Here is a 17159-nt window from a genome sequence, read left to right as displayed (position 1 = left end):
TCAATCCTGAAATCCCCCAGAAGTCTAAAACATTGGTCCTTCGAGCCGGATTTCTATACAATATCGACTCATTACGTACGTCGATAACGCGCGCGGAGTGCAGTGTTCGCCATCCTCGTGCGTGGTTCATCGATCTCGCCTCGATTTTCGCGTGATCGAAGGTGCTGCATCGAGAAGATAACGGATTCGCATCCCGTAGCCGATCGCGCTTCGAGAATAACGAGCTTTCGCCAAACTGGAGCTTCAGTTGGAGCCCCAACGGTTCTTATCGTTTGAACGCGCTAACGACCGTTTCTGCCGCGTGTTGGTTCGTTGTCGCGGTTCGCGCGCGACCCAAACAGGTGCTAGTGACCTCAGCTCCGTAACAGTCAAGAGCAACGTTTTCGTCCTGTGTGACTGTTTACGTTTTAATCGTAACGTTCCGTTTTGAAAGGGACTGACAATCTGCTTCGATAAATCATGTCGAACGATTCGAAAGGTCTCCTTGCCGACCAGAGGGAATTGGGAGGTCTTATCTCTCGGTTTCTTAACAACTTGAACAAAGTTGGAAAGGACAATATCACGCTCGCGTTGCTGCAGCGTAGGCGGGCTCGACTCGACGAATACTGGAAGACCTTCACCGTCCAGCATCGCCGAATTTGTTCAATGGTCGACGAAAAGGATGAGTACCGTGCTTCTGACCTCTTCTCCACCATTGAGAACGAGTACGATCAACAGGCGCTGAGCATCGACTCCTGGATCGCGTCTTTGATGCCTGCACCCGCCGTTGATCCATCGCCGTCGACGTCGGACTCGGACACCGAACCGAAGCTGCCGAAGATGATCCTGCCGTCGTTCTCTGGCGATCTATTATTATGGGAAAGTTTTCGAGATCAGTTTAAGGCGCTGGTCCACGATTCAACCCGCCTTCCGAAGGTACGAAAATTACAGTACCTCAAGTCGTGCCTCACTGGAGATGCCGCCAAGATGCTCGCCATGACGCCCGTGACGGAGAGCAATTATGACGGGGCTTGGACTTCTCTTGAGAAACGATTCGGCAACGCGCGGATTCTCTCGGCGACACATATGCGGCGCTTGATTTCTTGTCCGCCGATCTCCAAACCGTCGCCTGCTGAGTTCAAGCGTCTCATCGACGATTTTCGGCAAACTCAGAAATCCTTCCAGGCCCTTGGAAAACCCGTCGAGGCGTGGGACGAATGGCTCGTCTTCCTGATGACGGAGAAGTTGGACGACGCAACCAGGCTCGCGTGGGAGGTTTCCCTCGACGATCCCACTGCCGTCCCACGTTTTGAGTCTCTGGAGATCTTCTTGGAGAACCGCGCTCATTCCTTCACGTCCATGAGGAGCGTAGAGGTCCCCAAGACTCTGAGGACGGATGATTCGTCAGGACGTCGCGGCTCCTCCACCCGCCATCTGATGGCCGTCAAGGTCGAGGAATCGAAGCCGAAGGGAAAGAGCGGCCGTCAGTGCCCGCTCTGCACCGGAAACCATGCACTCGGATCGTGCAGGCGATTTCAAGAGTCGTCTGCTACGAAGCGCCGGGAATTCGTCGAGAGCCAGGGTCTCTGTCTCTCGTGCCTCGCGACTGGACACCGACTCCCTCAGTGCACCTCCACATTTCGGTGCTGGGTTTGCGGTCAGCGGCATCACACGACGCTTCATGACGCCTGTGCCGCCAAGGACAGGAACCGCTTGGACACTTCCGCCACAGCAGCCATCCACGCGGTGAAGACGCATCAGGGAATCCTCCTGGCAACGGCACGGGTCAAGTTGGAGGCTCCAGATGGAAGGACTCTCCTGGTGCGAGCGCTGCTGGACTCAGGCTCGGAGTCGTCGTTCCTGAGCGAATGGGCTGCTCAATCGCTGCGATTGCGGAGACAGGCGGTGCGCGTCTTATTAACAGGGTATCAGGGCACCAACGTCGGGACTGCTCGCTCGGAGGTACGGGTAAGATTGTGTTCCCCGTGCGACTCAGAGTTTCAGGTGGATCTGGAGGCTTTGGTGACCAAATCCCTTACCGCTCCCACGCCGTCGAAGCGCGTAGTGCAACAGGAATGGCCACACATCCGAGGTTTGCCACTTGCTGATCCGGACTTCGCCAATCCGGCACGCGTGGATGTGCTTCTCGGAGCCGACGTGTGCGGACTCCTATTCCGAGAGAGAAGGGTCGGACCGGCCGGAACGCCGGTCGCCGTGCGAACGCCGTTCGGATGGACACTGATCGGCCCCGCTGGAGAAAATCCTGCCCCAACCAGGACCGCCCTGATCCACCATGTGAGCTGCGAGGACCCGCTCCCAGATCTCCGACGGTTCTGGGAGATCGAAGACGTGCCATCGTCGCAGTTGCTGTCTCCAGAAGACCTGAAATGCGAGAACCTGTTCAACGACACGACGTTTCGGGATAATTCGGGACGGTATGTTGTCAGGTTACCTTTCAGGGGGGAGGGACGACCACCCATGGGTAAGTCGAGAGTGGCCGCACTCCGGAGACTCCTCAGCGCTGAGACAAGACGAGAACGGGACCAGCAGTTGAGGGAACACTACGTGACTTTCATGCAGGAGTACCGTCGACTTGGACACATGATCGTCGCACGAGCCCCCCTCCAGGAACGAGACCAGGGGTATTATATACCGCATCATGCGGTCTGGAAGATGACCGCCGGGAAGAAGAAGATCCGCGTCGTCTTCAACGCTTCAGCTGCGTCAATCACAGGCCGCTCCCTCAACGACGAGCTGCTGGCGGGGCCAAAGCTGCAGAGCGACCTCTGGGCGATAATCACTCGCTGGCGCCTCTTCAGGGTGGCCTTCTCGACAGACATCGTCAAGATGTTCAGGCAAATCTCGGTGCACCCTGAAGATCAAGATTGGCTCCGCATCCTATGGAGAGATGACGCCTCTCACTCCGTGTCTGATTTCAGGCTGACCACGGTGACGTACGGAACCGCCCCCGCCCCGTACTTAGCGCACAGGGTGTTGCAACAGCTGGCGACGGACGAGGAAAGTCGATTCCCTTTGGGCGCCCAGGCCCTCCGTCGTAACTGCTACGTGGACGACATCCTCTGCGGCGCGGACGACATCCAGCAGGCGCGGGAAGTACGTCGTCAGCTGACCGGCATCCTCGAGTCAGCCGGATTTCCGTTGGATAAATGGGCCACCTCGATCCCCGAGCTCGGCTCAACGGACTCGGACCTGAAGACGATTCAGGACGAGGATATCCACGGCGCACTGGGACTCCAGTGGGACACGCGAAACGACTCCCTGGCCGTGCGAGGGCTCCGGCTGCCAATCTTGTCCGCGGCGTCCCCCTGGACGAAACGGACGATTCTGTCCGAAGTAGCTCGCCTATTCGATCCGTTGGGATGGCTGGCACCCGTGATAATTCGTGCCAAAATTTTGATGCAGGACCTCTGGCTGGCAGGAGTGACCTGGGACGAGCCCGTTAGTCCATCACTCGATCACCGCTGGGCAGCCTTCAGGGGTGAGCTCGATCAACTGGGAGACGTCGCAATCCCAAGGTGGACCCACTTCTCTCCACACGGTTGCGAGTCGGAGCTCCACGGCTACTGTGATGCCTCGGAACGCGCGTATGCTGCCGCGGTCTACCTCACAGTTCGCAGGCCCTCTGGAACGACGACGTCGCTGCTGCTGGCAAAGTCTCGCGTAAGTCCGATCAAAACGCAGAGCATTCCACGACTCGAGCTCTGCGGGGCCGTCCTCCTCGCTCGGCTCTTGGCCTGCTTGCTGGCCTCCTTGGACCTCAGAGGAACGCCAGTGTACTGCTGGACTGACTCCACAGTGGCATTGGCCTGGATCCGCTCACATCCATCGAGATGGAAGCCATTCGTCGCTCACCGCGTATCCGAGGTACAGACTGTCCTACCTGGAGCATCGTGGAGGCACGTAAGCACCCTGGACAACCCCGCAGACTTGGCTACGCGAGGGATCTCAGCAGGCGAACTCCGAGTAGCTGACCACTGGTGGAACGGGCCTCCCTGGCTTCAGCTTCCCAGCTCCGAGTGGCCAACCTCGACGGCGACTCCGGCGGCATCAGAGGATACTCCAGACGAGCGTCACGTCTCCGTGGTCGTTGTGCAAGCTCCGGAACCTGAAGACGCCTATGCGGAAAGATTCTCGACCCTGTCTCGGCTGATTCGAACCACCGCCTACGTGCGCCGCTTCGCCAACAACTGTAGAGCCGCTAATACTCGAGCCGGGGGTTCACTCACAGCATCGGAGCTTCGAGAAGCACTCCAGGCAGCGGTACGATCTGATCAGCAGAGAACGTTCCAAATCGAGCTCGACGCCCTTCGGCACGGAAAGGCTGTTCCGTCGTCTTCTTCCATCACAGCATTGGCACCCTTCATCGCCGACGATGGAATCCTCAGGGTAGGCGGTCGCCTCCTAAACTCCGGATTGCCGGAACCACGCCGTCATCCAGCCATTCTGGACCGTACGGCGCATCTGTCCACGCTGGTGATCCGAGACGCCCATCTAAGGACCCTCCATGGCGGAGTGAATGCCACCATTTCCTGGATCCAGCGAGCGTTTTGGATCCCACGACGCCGACCGCGAGTGAAGCGCCTCATTCGAGAGTGCGTCACCTGCACAAGGCTGCGAGCGACTACCGGCCTTCAACAAATGGGAAATCTTCCGACCGCCAGGGTGCAGCCGTCGAAGCCGTTCCTGCACACGGGAGTCGACTACGCCGGACCAATCCCCCTCAGGACCGCTAAGGGCAGAGGGCACAAGAGTCAGAAGGGTTATATCGTCGTATTTGTGTGCCTGGCCACCAAGGCCGTGCACTTAGATGCCGTCACCGATCTAACCTCATCCGCGTTTTTGTCTGCCTTCCACAGATTCACTGCCCGACGCGGTCGCTGTCAGCACCTCTACAGCGACAATGCAACGACCTTCAAGGGCGCGGACACCACTCTGCGGCAAATGTTCCACGCCGCATCGCAGTTCTATTCTTCGGTGGCCGAGGAACTAGCAAATAACGGAACCGAGTGGACGTTCATACCACCGTACTCGCCGCACATGGGAGGCCTGTGGGAAGCCGCGGTTAAAAGCATGAAATCGCACATGAAACGAGTCATTGGAGAAGCTACCCTCACTTACGAGGAGATGGCTACGCTGTTGAGTCGTATCGAGGCGTGCCTGAACTCCAGACCGTTGACGCCGCTGTCAGAGGATCCGCAGGACTGCGCTCCCCTCACCCCGGGTCACTTTCTTGTGGGGGAACCCATTCACGCCCCGCCCGAAGCACCGATCACTGACGTCCCACGCAGCCTCGATTCACGGTGGCGTCAAATCAAATGAAATGGCAACATCGACGGGAGAATATACGCGTCGGCACGCTCGTGCTGGTGAAGGACGACCTCACGCCGCCGACCCGCTGGCCGTTAGCCCGTGTTGTGGAGGCTATTCCGGGAAGCGACGGCCTCGTACGCCTGGTGACCCTACGATCAGGCTCCCGCACCTTCAGTAGGGCCGTCACCAAGGTGGTCCCACTGCCCGTACACGAAGAATCCGATGGACACGGAACGTCGTAACCACGCTTCCACGGCGTACAACCGATCTAGTCACTGTTGTCATGGCGGGCGGCGTACTACAACTAACCACGCTTCATTCACGCCGCGACGGACTAGATCAGACGGCCCCCCCACCACGACGCCTCCGTGAACGACATGCAACACCGATGCCTCGCCGTTTACCACCGGGATGATTTCGGCGTGAACCCATCACGCCGAGGCGGGCGGCATGTTAGAGATTTATTTCATCATACATCCATTGTTCATAACTCCTCATTTCATTACAATAAGTTTTACAACGTACAATTTTATATCAATGCACAATGTACACAAAACACGAAAATAAATAACGACAACGATCTTTCGATCGGCCTCGGCACGCTGCTGTCCCCGCACCGCGCCTCTCGCTCCCCGCGAACGCCACGGGTGGATCGAGCAGCTCGAGCCTCGCGGGTGCGGCGGGGGGGGGCGGACGCGGCGGATCGACACGACCTGCTGATCGATCAGTTCGTCTATTGACACCACAACCGACAGTTCTAACGTGATTCAAACCCATCCCGCCTGATCACCTAGAGTTTCGTCGATCGTTAGCTTTTGCATTTACCTTAGACTGACCGGTAAGATTTCAATCCTGAAATCCCCCAGAAGTCTAAAACAAAAGTATACAATAATTTTCTAGTCACAGAGGCTACATTTTTTACCATTTATTAGATAAACTCAAAGTGTCTTATGATATACACTAATTTTACTGTGCACTAGTTTCTATCATGTGACATACGTAGTATGTCACAATAAAGAAATGGTTCAGGTAAACGTTATTCAGTTTGATGAGAGTTATCACAATAATGTAAATTGATACCGCTTTCCATTTAAAAAACTTTAAGAGTCAAAATAATTTGTTGTGTATTAAGAGATTAGCCTCTGTGGACTAATTAATTTAATAGAAAGATGCAACGAATACCACCATTAGATTCTCAGTAAACAACTTGTAACTCTTTATTTGGCAAACTCTGCATATTTAATTAATATTGGGTTATTCGGAAAGTAATTTCGTTTTTCGGGTAAATATTTGAGAAAACCCTATTTCGCAAACAAATAGTTATTGAGATACAAGCTGAAAAAGTTTTGCAGAATTTGACTTTGTGGTGTTATACGTATAGACAAAAATAATCAAGATAAAATGTTCCACATTCTTTTTCAGCGTATATCTCAATAACTACTTGTTTGCGACATATAATTCCTTTCAAACTTTTTCTCTTCTCGATGAGTAGTATATGTTGATGTAAACAAATTTTTAACAACAACGTTCTTTGTTATAACTAATTTTACGGCAAGTTTCTATATCATCGATAATATCATAAAGAAAAGAATAAACGAAACCAAACCAAAACCGAGTATATCTTCATTTTTATGTTCTTCACAAGCATTTGTTTAGTCAGCGACCATCATTTGTTATTTTACATGGACGCAATTTTACGCACGCAACGCGTAGCTAACAAATATCACAATATACTGTTTGAATCAATTATTCAAGGTAATTATCGTATTTCTATATTCATTTCTATAAAATGTGTAATCTTAACTTTACCATGTCGTTAATGTTTTACCACTTTTTTTTACATTTGTTTAATTGTGGCTGTTCAAAATTCATTGTATAGACGATAATATTTTGTTTTCTGAAACTACGTATATTGTTAATAGATGGAAAAAATCGCAGGGAAAGCGAAAGGGACTTTTATTTATGTACACAACGATTATTCTTACAATAAAGATAATCGCAGTGAAAACATTTATCGGTGCAACACTTGACGAACTACACGATGTTGTGGGGCTGCAATGACTCTTAGCGATGGTTCTGTTTCGTTAATAAAACCCCATAATCACCCTGGTCAAGAATATCTTGCTACACGGTATTTGATGATACAAGAAATGACGAAGCTGAGTCGGGAGACATTGATCCCATTTAAACAAATATTTGATGATGTTTGTAGAAAGTATGTTTATGCTTACTGTTCTTATGTGTTTCTTTTATTAACTTTTTTTTGAGAAATATTGATCTACCTATCGATATGTGACACTCTCACCGATTTCAAAGATTTTTGAATATGTTGCAGAAATGATTAGGGATAGCAGGTGTACACAGGAAAGAACAACCATACGGGGTTAGTTTGTGTTAGATTTTTAGAACGTGGGTGGGGGCGGTATTTAAAACACATTAAAAAATCACAAAAATTAATTGTTGACAGTGTCACATATCGATAAATTCATTGAAATATTATACAAATGTTTATTTAAAGACATCCAGATGCTGCAGCTTATTGTTCATTTACAAAATTAAGGCCAACGTTGCACAGACAGAGAGCTAATTTCAAACCCGCAATTCCACAATCCTTAGAAATTTTGTATGACCAGATGAAAATTTATCAACCATTGGAAAATCGAAATGTATGTCTTGTGAAGTCATTAAAAGACGAAACCGCTGTAATAATTACAACTGATGGGTTGCTGGAAGGATTGAAGAAATCAAAAGAAATATTCGTTGATGGAACATTTGCAGTAAGTAGCATAAAACTCTTAGAAATTTTATAATGTTTTTCTTTAATGATTTAATTATCTTAAAATCTACATAACTACAATACTTATACTATGTTATATAAATTACAGAAGCTATTTAACTTAGATGTTTATATCAAGTATATCAAACTTTTCAAAGTAAACTTTTAATGTGTATATACTTAATAGATAATAATAATAATAGTGAATAATAGTAGTCGTCTGTAATTTTAGGTTTTACCCAAGGAACCTCACATGGGGCAGCTCTACACCATCCATATACGCTGCATGGATAATGTAAAACATAATTTATATTAGATTTACTTCTTAAATTGTATGCAATGCTCCTTCACGAACATAAAGAATTGCTTTTTTTCAGGGTATTGCAACTATACTTGTTCTATGTGAAAGACGGACGGCTACACTATATGCTGCTATATGGAAAAGATATTTAATTTAATACCTGAATTGGCAAATAATATAAGATTCATAATGAGTGATTATGAAGCAGCCGCTGTTACAACTCTACATGAGTTATTCCCTAAGGCACATATACATGGTTGCTGGTTTCATTATTGTCAAGTTTGTGATACTGTTTGAAGTTATATGTTATCATACATGTAAAGAAAACGTATTTCTTTAATTTAATCTTTCGCGCCGTATTGATAGGTCAATGACTATCTTCACGGCAGTAGAGAAGATATATGTAATGAGAAGTGAGACTGGGTAGATTTATAGGAATAAGTAGAGTTATAAAAAGAAACTGATAACGCAATAAAAAAACTTTAATTGTCGTTTCTTTATTTTTAGGTAAGCATTAAGTATGTACATATTGTAAATATCTCCCCTTTTCGCATAATAAAAATCAATCTTTATTTTTAGAGCAACACAACTGAGTTTTTGTCATTGTTGTCGGGTCCTTATAAGAATCAACCATTATAAAACGACAATTTTAGTCAAAGGAAAAGAAGAAAGAAAATGGAAAAACTCCGATTCGAATTTTCTCTACTACCAAGCAGCGATGGAAAATCAAACGTGTACTGCATAACCTCAATCTCCACACCAGATGAAAGATCATATGCAATACCAGAGGAATTTAGATCACTTACTTACCACAAAGAAATAACTAACACAGATACTTTTAAAAAAATTAAAAATAGCCTTAAGGGCCAGTTTTCCTACGTGGCCTTGAGTCGCCACGCTCCAAACAGGAACTAGGAGAAGCTTCCTAGCGATCTTCACGCTACAAACGGCCGCTAGGAGAAGCTCAAATGACAGTGTATGTGCCGTGTACGTGCCGTGTGCGTGTGCCATGGTATGCCCCACACAACGCTAGATCCGCAAGAACGAAAAAGATTGCAAGGGTTCGGGAGGCGGCAAATCATTGTTCGATAATGCAAAGATGGGGCTTTCCAGGGGTGAAAAGCGTTAGATAAAAGATAAATCTAGAGCGCTCGCGAACGAACAGGTCCTACTTTTGCGTTTTCTAGGCGTAATTTGCAATATTCGGCAGAATGTAGATATAAGGACACATTTTCTTAAATAACCGGGTTCTTATTGAGAATGTTGACGGCGAGCGCTCTAGCGGTGACATATACAGTGTCAATGCAACGCCTATTATATTGTATAATTACGTATTAAACAAAGGATTTGCCGCCCCCGAAAAACCATCCCACAGCTATTATTTTGCTCAAATATAGTTCCGGCATTTTTCGCTACGAGCGCTGTATTCTCTTTCCGATCATTGTCGTCGTCAGCAGTCACTATGCTCGAATGAGAGTCGTGCGCAACACTCACACACCGCCAGGTCGGCGTGTACGTGTACCTACGAGAATAGCAAGGGTCCGGGATGCCGCGAATCATTCCTCGATAATGCAAAGATGGGGCTCATCAGGAGTCAAAAGCGCTAGATAAAAGATAAATCTAGAGCGCTCGCCATCAAACAGGTCCGACTCTTGCATTTTCGAGCAACATTTTGCATTATTCGGTCGCATGGTGCCTGCCGTAGCTTCGTTCGAACAGCCGTGCCTCGGCACACTCACACACCGCCAGGTCGGCGTGTACGTGTACCTACGAGAATAGCAAGAGTCCGGGATGCCGCGAATCATTCCTCGATAATGCAAAGATGGGGCTTATCAGTAGTCAAAAGCGCTAGATAAAAGATAAATCTAGAGCGCTCGCCATCAAACAGGTCCGACTCTTGCATTTTCGAGCAACATTTTGCATTATTCGGTCGCATGATGCCTGTCAGAGAGGCGATCTGAGCACGCGTGGCCGACATCGTAAACGACGGCGCTGCCGTAGCTTCGTTCGAACAGCCGTGCCTCGGCACACTCACACACCACCAGGTCGGCGTGTACGTGTACCTGCGAGAATAGCAAGGGTCCGGGATGCCGCGAATCATTCCTCGATAATGCAAAGATGGGGCTCATCAGGAGTCAAAAGCGCTAGATAAAAGATAAATCTAGAGCGCTCGCCATCAAACAGGTCCGACTATTGCATTTTCGAGCAACATTTTGCATTATTCGGTCGCATGGTGCCTGCCGTAGCTTCTTTCGAACAGCCGTGCCTCGGCACACTCACACACCGCCAGGTCGGCGTGTACGTGTACCTACGAGAATAGCAAGGGTCCGGGATGCCGCGAATCATTCCTCGATAATGCAAAGATGGGGCTTATCAGTAGTCAAAAGCGCTAGATAAAAGATATATCTAGAGCGCTCGCCATCAAACAGGTCCGACTCTTGCATTTTCGAGCAACATTTTGCATTATTCGGTCGCATGGTGCCTGCCGTAGCTTCGTTCGAACAGCCGTGCCTCGGCACACTCACACACCGCCAGGTCGGCGTGTACGTGTACCTACGAGAATAGCTAGGGTCCGGGATGCCGCGATTCATTGCTCGATAATGCAAAATGGCAGAGTTGGGCAAAATATTTATCTAAATAAAAATTTCGAATAACTAGTAAAAGATAAAAAAAATTTTTATTCCTTATTCGAAGGTTCGAGTAAAGAAAGTATCTTTATTTGATGTGTATCGAATAATTTTATTCGACGAGAAGTTATCCGACGAAGAAATATAATTTTTTTTATTCGAAGCGGATTTATTCAAACTTTGAATAATTTTTTCATCTTTTATCTGTATTTTCTATTCGAAGGCTTCTAATAAATCTTCAAATTACTTTTACCGAGCGCCGAGCTTCAAAGACCCAGCGACGACAGACGACATACAATGTAAGCGGATGGAGAATCGCGCACATATGAAAGTTTAAACTTTTAGATTTTTCAATATATCCTCATGAAATTGTGACGAGCGAATGGAGGGGATTTTCCTGATGAAAATAAGGTCAAATTCGAGTGTAATCGAACAAGTTTCACTGACACGTAATGTTACAATAAAAATTACAATCTAATTAAAGACAGTCCAAATGATGTCGTGTTTGCACTCATTTTGATCGGAACAAGCTCTACAATTCATTCGTATAAACAATATTGTACTGATTAAAAATGTAAAAGCATAAATTGCCAATAATGCTCGATTCTCCATCTGCTTACATTGTAGGCTGTTTGGCAGTCGCTGGGTCTTCGACGTTCGGCGCTCGTCGGTCCTCCGGCCGACCGGTTTATTCGTCGAGCTGGCAAAAGTTAGCCGAAGATTTATTCGAAGCTTTCGAATATATCTACAATTAAAAATATTAAACACAGTCCAATTTGTACCGCGTTTAGTGTCATTTTAATCAGAAGAATGCCACGAATTAGTTGGCGCAAGTCCCATAAAAAAATAATGAAAAATAAACAAGTTTTGCAATTGTATTGGTAGTTGTTTCACACCGATATCTCGCGACTCTACGAGCTCGGGACTTCAAAGACCAGCGACCGACCAACGGCCTACAATGTAAGCAGATGGAGAATCGAGCATTATTGGCAATTTATGCTTTTACATTTTTAATCAGAACAATATTGTTTACACGAATGAATTGTAGAGCTTATCCCGATAAAAATGAGTCCAAACACGACATCATTTGGACTGTCTTTAATTAGATTGTAATTTTTATTGTAACATTACGTATCAGTGAAACTTGTTCGATTACACTCGAATTTGACCTTATTTTCATCAGGAACATCCCCTCCATTCGCTCGTCACAATTTCATGAGGATATATTGAAAAATCTAAAAGTTTAAACTTTCATATGTGCGCGATTCTCCATCCGCTTACATTGTATGTCGTCTGTCCTCGCTGGGTCTTTGAAGCTCGGCGCTCGGTAAAAGTAATTCGAAGATTTACTAGAAGCCTTCGAATAGAAAATAAAGATAAAAGATGAAAAAATTATTCGAAGTTTGAATAAATCCGCTTCGAATAAAAAAAATTATCTTTTTTCGTCGGATAAATTCTCGTCGAATAAAATTATTCGATACACATCAAATAAAGATACTTTCTTTACTTGAACCTTCGAATAAGGAATAACAATTTTTTTTTATCTTTTACTAGTTATTCGAAATTTTTATTTAGATAAATATTTTGCCCAACTCTGCCATTTTGCATTATCGAGGAATGATTCGCGGCATCCCGGACCCTTGCTATTCTCGTAGGTACACGTACACGCCGACCTAGCGGTGTGTGAGTGTGCCGAGGCACGGCTGTTCGAAAGAAGCTACGGCAGGCACCATGCGACCGAATAATGCAAAATGTTGCTCGAAAATGCAAGAGTCGGACCTGTTTGATGGCGAGCGCTCTAGATTTATCTTTTATCTAGCGCTTTTGACTATTGATAAGCCCCATCTTTGCATTATCGAGGAATGATTCGCGGCATCCCGGACCCTTGCTATTCTCGTAGGTACACGTACACGCCGACCTGGCGGTGTGTGAGTGTGCCGAGGCACGGCTGTTCGAACGAAGCTACGGCAGGCACCATGCGACCGAATAATGCAAAATGTTGCTCGAAAATGCAAGAGTCGGACCTGTTTGATGGCGAGCGCTCTAGATTTATCATTTATCTAGCGCTTTTGACTACTGATGAACCCCATCTTTGCATTATCGAGGAATGATTCGCGGCATCCCGGACCCTTGCTATTCTCGTAGGTACACGTACACGCCGACCTAGCGGTGTGTGAGTGTGCCGCGACACGGTTGTTCGAACGAAGCTACGGCAGCGCCGTCGTTTATGATGTCGACCACGCATGCTCAGATCGCCTCTATTGTCAGAGATCATGCGACCGAATCAGAGAGGATACTCGGAAAATGCCACTCGACACTGAATGTGGAAAGTGCACCCAGCTCCCCATACTGGACGAAAATGTTACTATTTAGCTTCTTCTAGTGGCCGTTATAGCGGTACTATCGATTGTTCAAGGCCACCTGGGAAAACTGTCCCTTAAAAAAAGGTATCAAGTCAGAAAGGTCTGGATAAAAATAACCAGTGACTTGAAAAAAATATATATTGATGATGAAGACAATCTACAATTTGAAAATCAATACTTAGAAGAATTGAATGATAAGAATCAAGCTGCAACTGCCAAACAAAGTGAAACAAGTACCTGGGAGAAGATTTTGGAAAAACTAGTGGAGAACACAGAATCGAAAGAACAATACAATTTAAGAAATATAGCAGACAAATTTGTAATTGAAAAATTCAGCAACAGAAATACAAATGCAAGCCAATGGATGGAATTTTTTGAAAGAGAATGTGTAAGGTTCAAAGTAATAGCTGATGAGAAAAAAATTGAAATTCTGAGACTATTTATGGATAAGTCTTGCATGGATTGGTATAGCTCCATGATTATAAAGTTAACCTTAGACTCAGAATGGGCAGTATGGAAACAAAAGTTTTGTGACTCATTTGCAAATAAAGGATGGAGTGCAGCTACTTATGCACTCTCTTACAAATACAAAGAAGGATCAATTTTGGAATATGCAATGAAGAAAGAAAAGCTTTTATTGGATATGAGAAGATCAATCGATACAGGCACATTAGTTGACCTTGTGGCCACAGGCTTACCACAGTTCATTCTTAATAAAATTGATAGAGAAGCAATAACAGATACAACAGAGTTATATAATGAGATTGGTAAATATGAACACATGGTAAATAAAAGTAATTCTTTCATTAAAAGAAAACCCGTTAACCAAAAATCAAATGATAATACTAAAAGCCAAAAAGCATGTGGAATCTGTGAAAAATTAAATAAGGGCACGCGTTACCACCCTGAAGATAGATGTTGGTTTAAATCAAAAGATGGATCACAAGGAAATTTGATAAAACATGTTAATAACTCAGAGATTGAAGCTGAGTTAGTTGGTATAAACCCAAAAAACGAATAATAACACCATTAATTAAGGTCAAACTAATTGTAAACAATAAAAAGGAGCTATACGGAATTTACGATTCAGGTTCAAATGTCTCATTGATAAATTCTAAACTATTAACTATTCAAGGTGAAAATAATGCAAGCGATACAAATTTAATCACAATTAATGGTGTTAAGAAAACAGAAGGTTTGACGAACTTGAAAATAAAGATTTTTAACATAGAGAAAAATGTAGATATATATATAATTAATAGTAAAGATTTTAAGTACGAATTTTTAATCGGTTTAGATATGATAAAACAATTTAGACTAACCCAAGATGAAAATTTAACGATAAAACAAAAATATGATTTGAAAAATAGAGATTTGGGAAAGTCTAACAGCGTTTATAATAAAATAGAAGAAATTTCTACAAAAAAAAAGGATAATGTAAAAGTAGAAGAAACTTCTACAACTAGAAATAAGATTAATAAAATAGAAGAAATTTCTACAAATACAAACATTGAAAAAGATACAAGTTCAGAGATTTACCAAATAAACTTTAATGAACACATTAAGGAAGAAGATTTTGAAATGAAAACAGGGCATTTAAATCAACACCAAAAGTCTGAAATAGATAGACTAATTAACAAATATAAAACAGTGTTCGCAAAGGATAAATATGACGTTGGCACTGTAAATGGATATGAAGCTAGAATAGATTTATTAATAGATAAATACTGCTGTAAAAGACCTTACAAGTGTACGGTAGAAGATAAAAAAGAAATAGAGAGTCAAATATCAAAACTACTTGATAAAAAGCTGATAGAAGAATCTTACAGTCCTTTTGCTGCTCCAGTCACTTTAGCATTTAAGAAAGAAGAAAACAAAAAATCAAGGTTATGTATAGACTTTAGGGATCTAAACAAAATTGTGGTACCTCAGGCACAACCCTTTCCGCTAATTGAAGACTTGGTAGTAAAAACAAGGAATTGTAAATACTTTACAACGTTGGATATAAACTCAGCTTTTTGGGCAATCCCACTGAAAATTGAAGATAGAAGAAAAACTGGGTTTGTAACGCAAGAGGGCCACTTCCAATGGACTTGCTTACCATTTGGTCTGAAAACATCACCAGCAATCTTTCAAAGGATATTAAGTAACATACTGAGAAAATACAGACTTACTAATTTTACAGTTAATTACATAGATGACATACTTATATTTTCTAAAACCTTTGAAGAACACATTAGCCATTTAGAACAATTATTGGAGGCAATAATGAAAGAAGGTTTTAGGCTCAAATTTACAAAGTGCACATTTGCAGCAGAATTAGTAAAATATTTAGGGCACATAATCCACAATAATACGATTAGACCAATAAAAGATAATTTGATATCGATACAAAATTTTCCAGTTCCAAAAACGCAAAAAAATATCAGACAGTTTTTAGGGAAGATAAACTTTTACCATGAGTATATTGAGAAAAACGCAATTATCTTAGATCCACTTCACAAATTGCTAAGAAAAAATACAAAATTTGATTGGTCTGAAGAATGTCAAAAAGCATTTGAAAAAATAAAAAAGATGTTATGCTGCCAACCAGTTCTAGAAATATTTGACCAGGATCTACCGATACATATTTATACAGACGCTTCATTGGAAGGTGTAGGTGCAATTTTGAAACAAACGCAAGCAGATGGGAAGGAGAAACCAGTGGCTTACTTTTCAAAAAAACTCAATGAAGTCCAAAAAAAGAAAAAAGCCATATATTTAGAATGCTTAGCCATAAAAGAAGCCATCAGATACTGGCAATACTGGTTGATAGGAAAGACTTTCACTGTTTTCACGGATCACAAACCCCTGGAAAACTTGAATATTAAGTCTAGGACTGATGAAGAACTGGGTGATTTAACTTATTATCTGTCCCAGTATGATTTTAAAATAAAATACGCTCCTGGAAAACAAAACCTAGAAGCAGACTGTCTCAGCAGAAATCCAGTACTGGAATCAAATGAGAATGCGGAAGAAAAACTCAAGGTGGTGAATTGTATCACTTTGCAGGACATTAAAATAGACCAAATGAATAATACAGAAATCCAAAACAGAAAGGATAAGTTAGCTCAAAAACACAGTGTTTTTTTTAAAAAAGTCAGAAAAAAAGAAAAAATAATGTTAACAGAAGAATTCAGCATCCAATTTATGAAGAAGGTACATGAGAACTTTTGCCACATTGGTATAAACCAAGTGCAAAAGAAAGTTAGTCCATATTACACGGCTAAAAATCTGATGGAAAATATTAAGAAAATTTGCAGAAGCTGTGAAATTTGCAAAAAAAATAAAACCAGAGGTCAAGATAAGTTAGGCTTAATGTCTCACTTGGGTCCAGCGACGAAAGCTTTTGAAATAATCTCTGTAGATACAATTGGAGGTTTCGGTGGTTCAAGATCGACAAAGAAATACTTGCATCTGCTAGTAGATCACTTTACTAGATATGCATTTATTCAAACATCAAAAACGCAGAATGCAAATGATTTCATAAAACTAGTCACAAAAATATCAGACACAGAAAATATCGGGATGCTCCTCACGGACCAGTACCCGAGTATAAACTCAATAGAGTTTAAAAATTTCCTACAGGAAAAATCAATCCCAATAATTTTTACGGCCGCGAATGCACCATTCTCAAATGGTCTCAATGAAAGATTAAATCAGACCCTAGTTAACAAAATCAGGTGTAAGATAAACGAAAGAAATAATAAAAAAGCTTGGACGACAATAGCACAGCAATGTGT

Source organism: Halictus rubicundus, unplaced genomic scaffold (assembly GCF_050948215.1).
Source record: "Halictus rubicundus isolate RS-2024b unplaced genomic scaffold, iyHalRubi1_principal scaffold0099, whole genome shotgun sequence".
In the NCBI taxonomy this organism is placed as follows: Eukaryota; Metazoa; Arthropoda; class Insecta; order Hymenoptera; family Halictidae; genus Halictus; species Halictus rubicundus.
The sequence above is the reverse complement of the archived record's forward strand: the minus strand, read 5'-3'. Positions refer to the sequence as shown.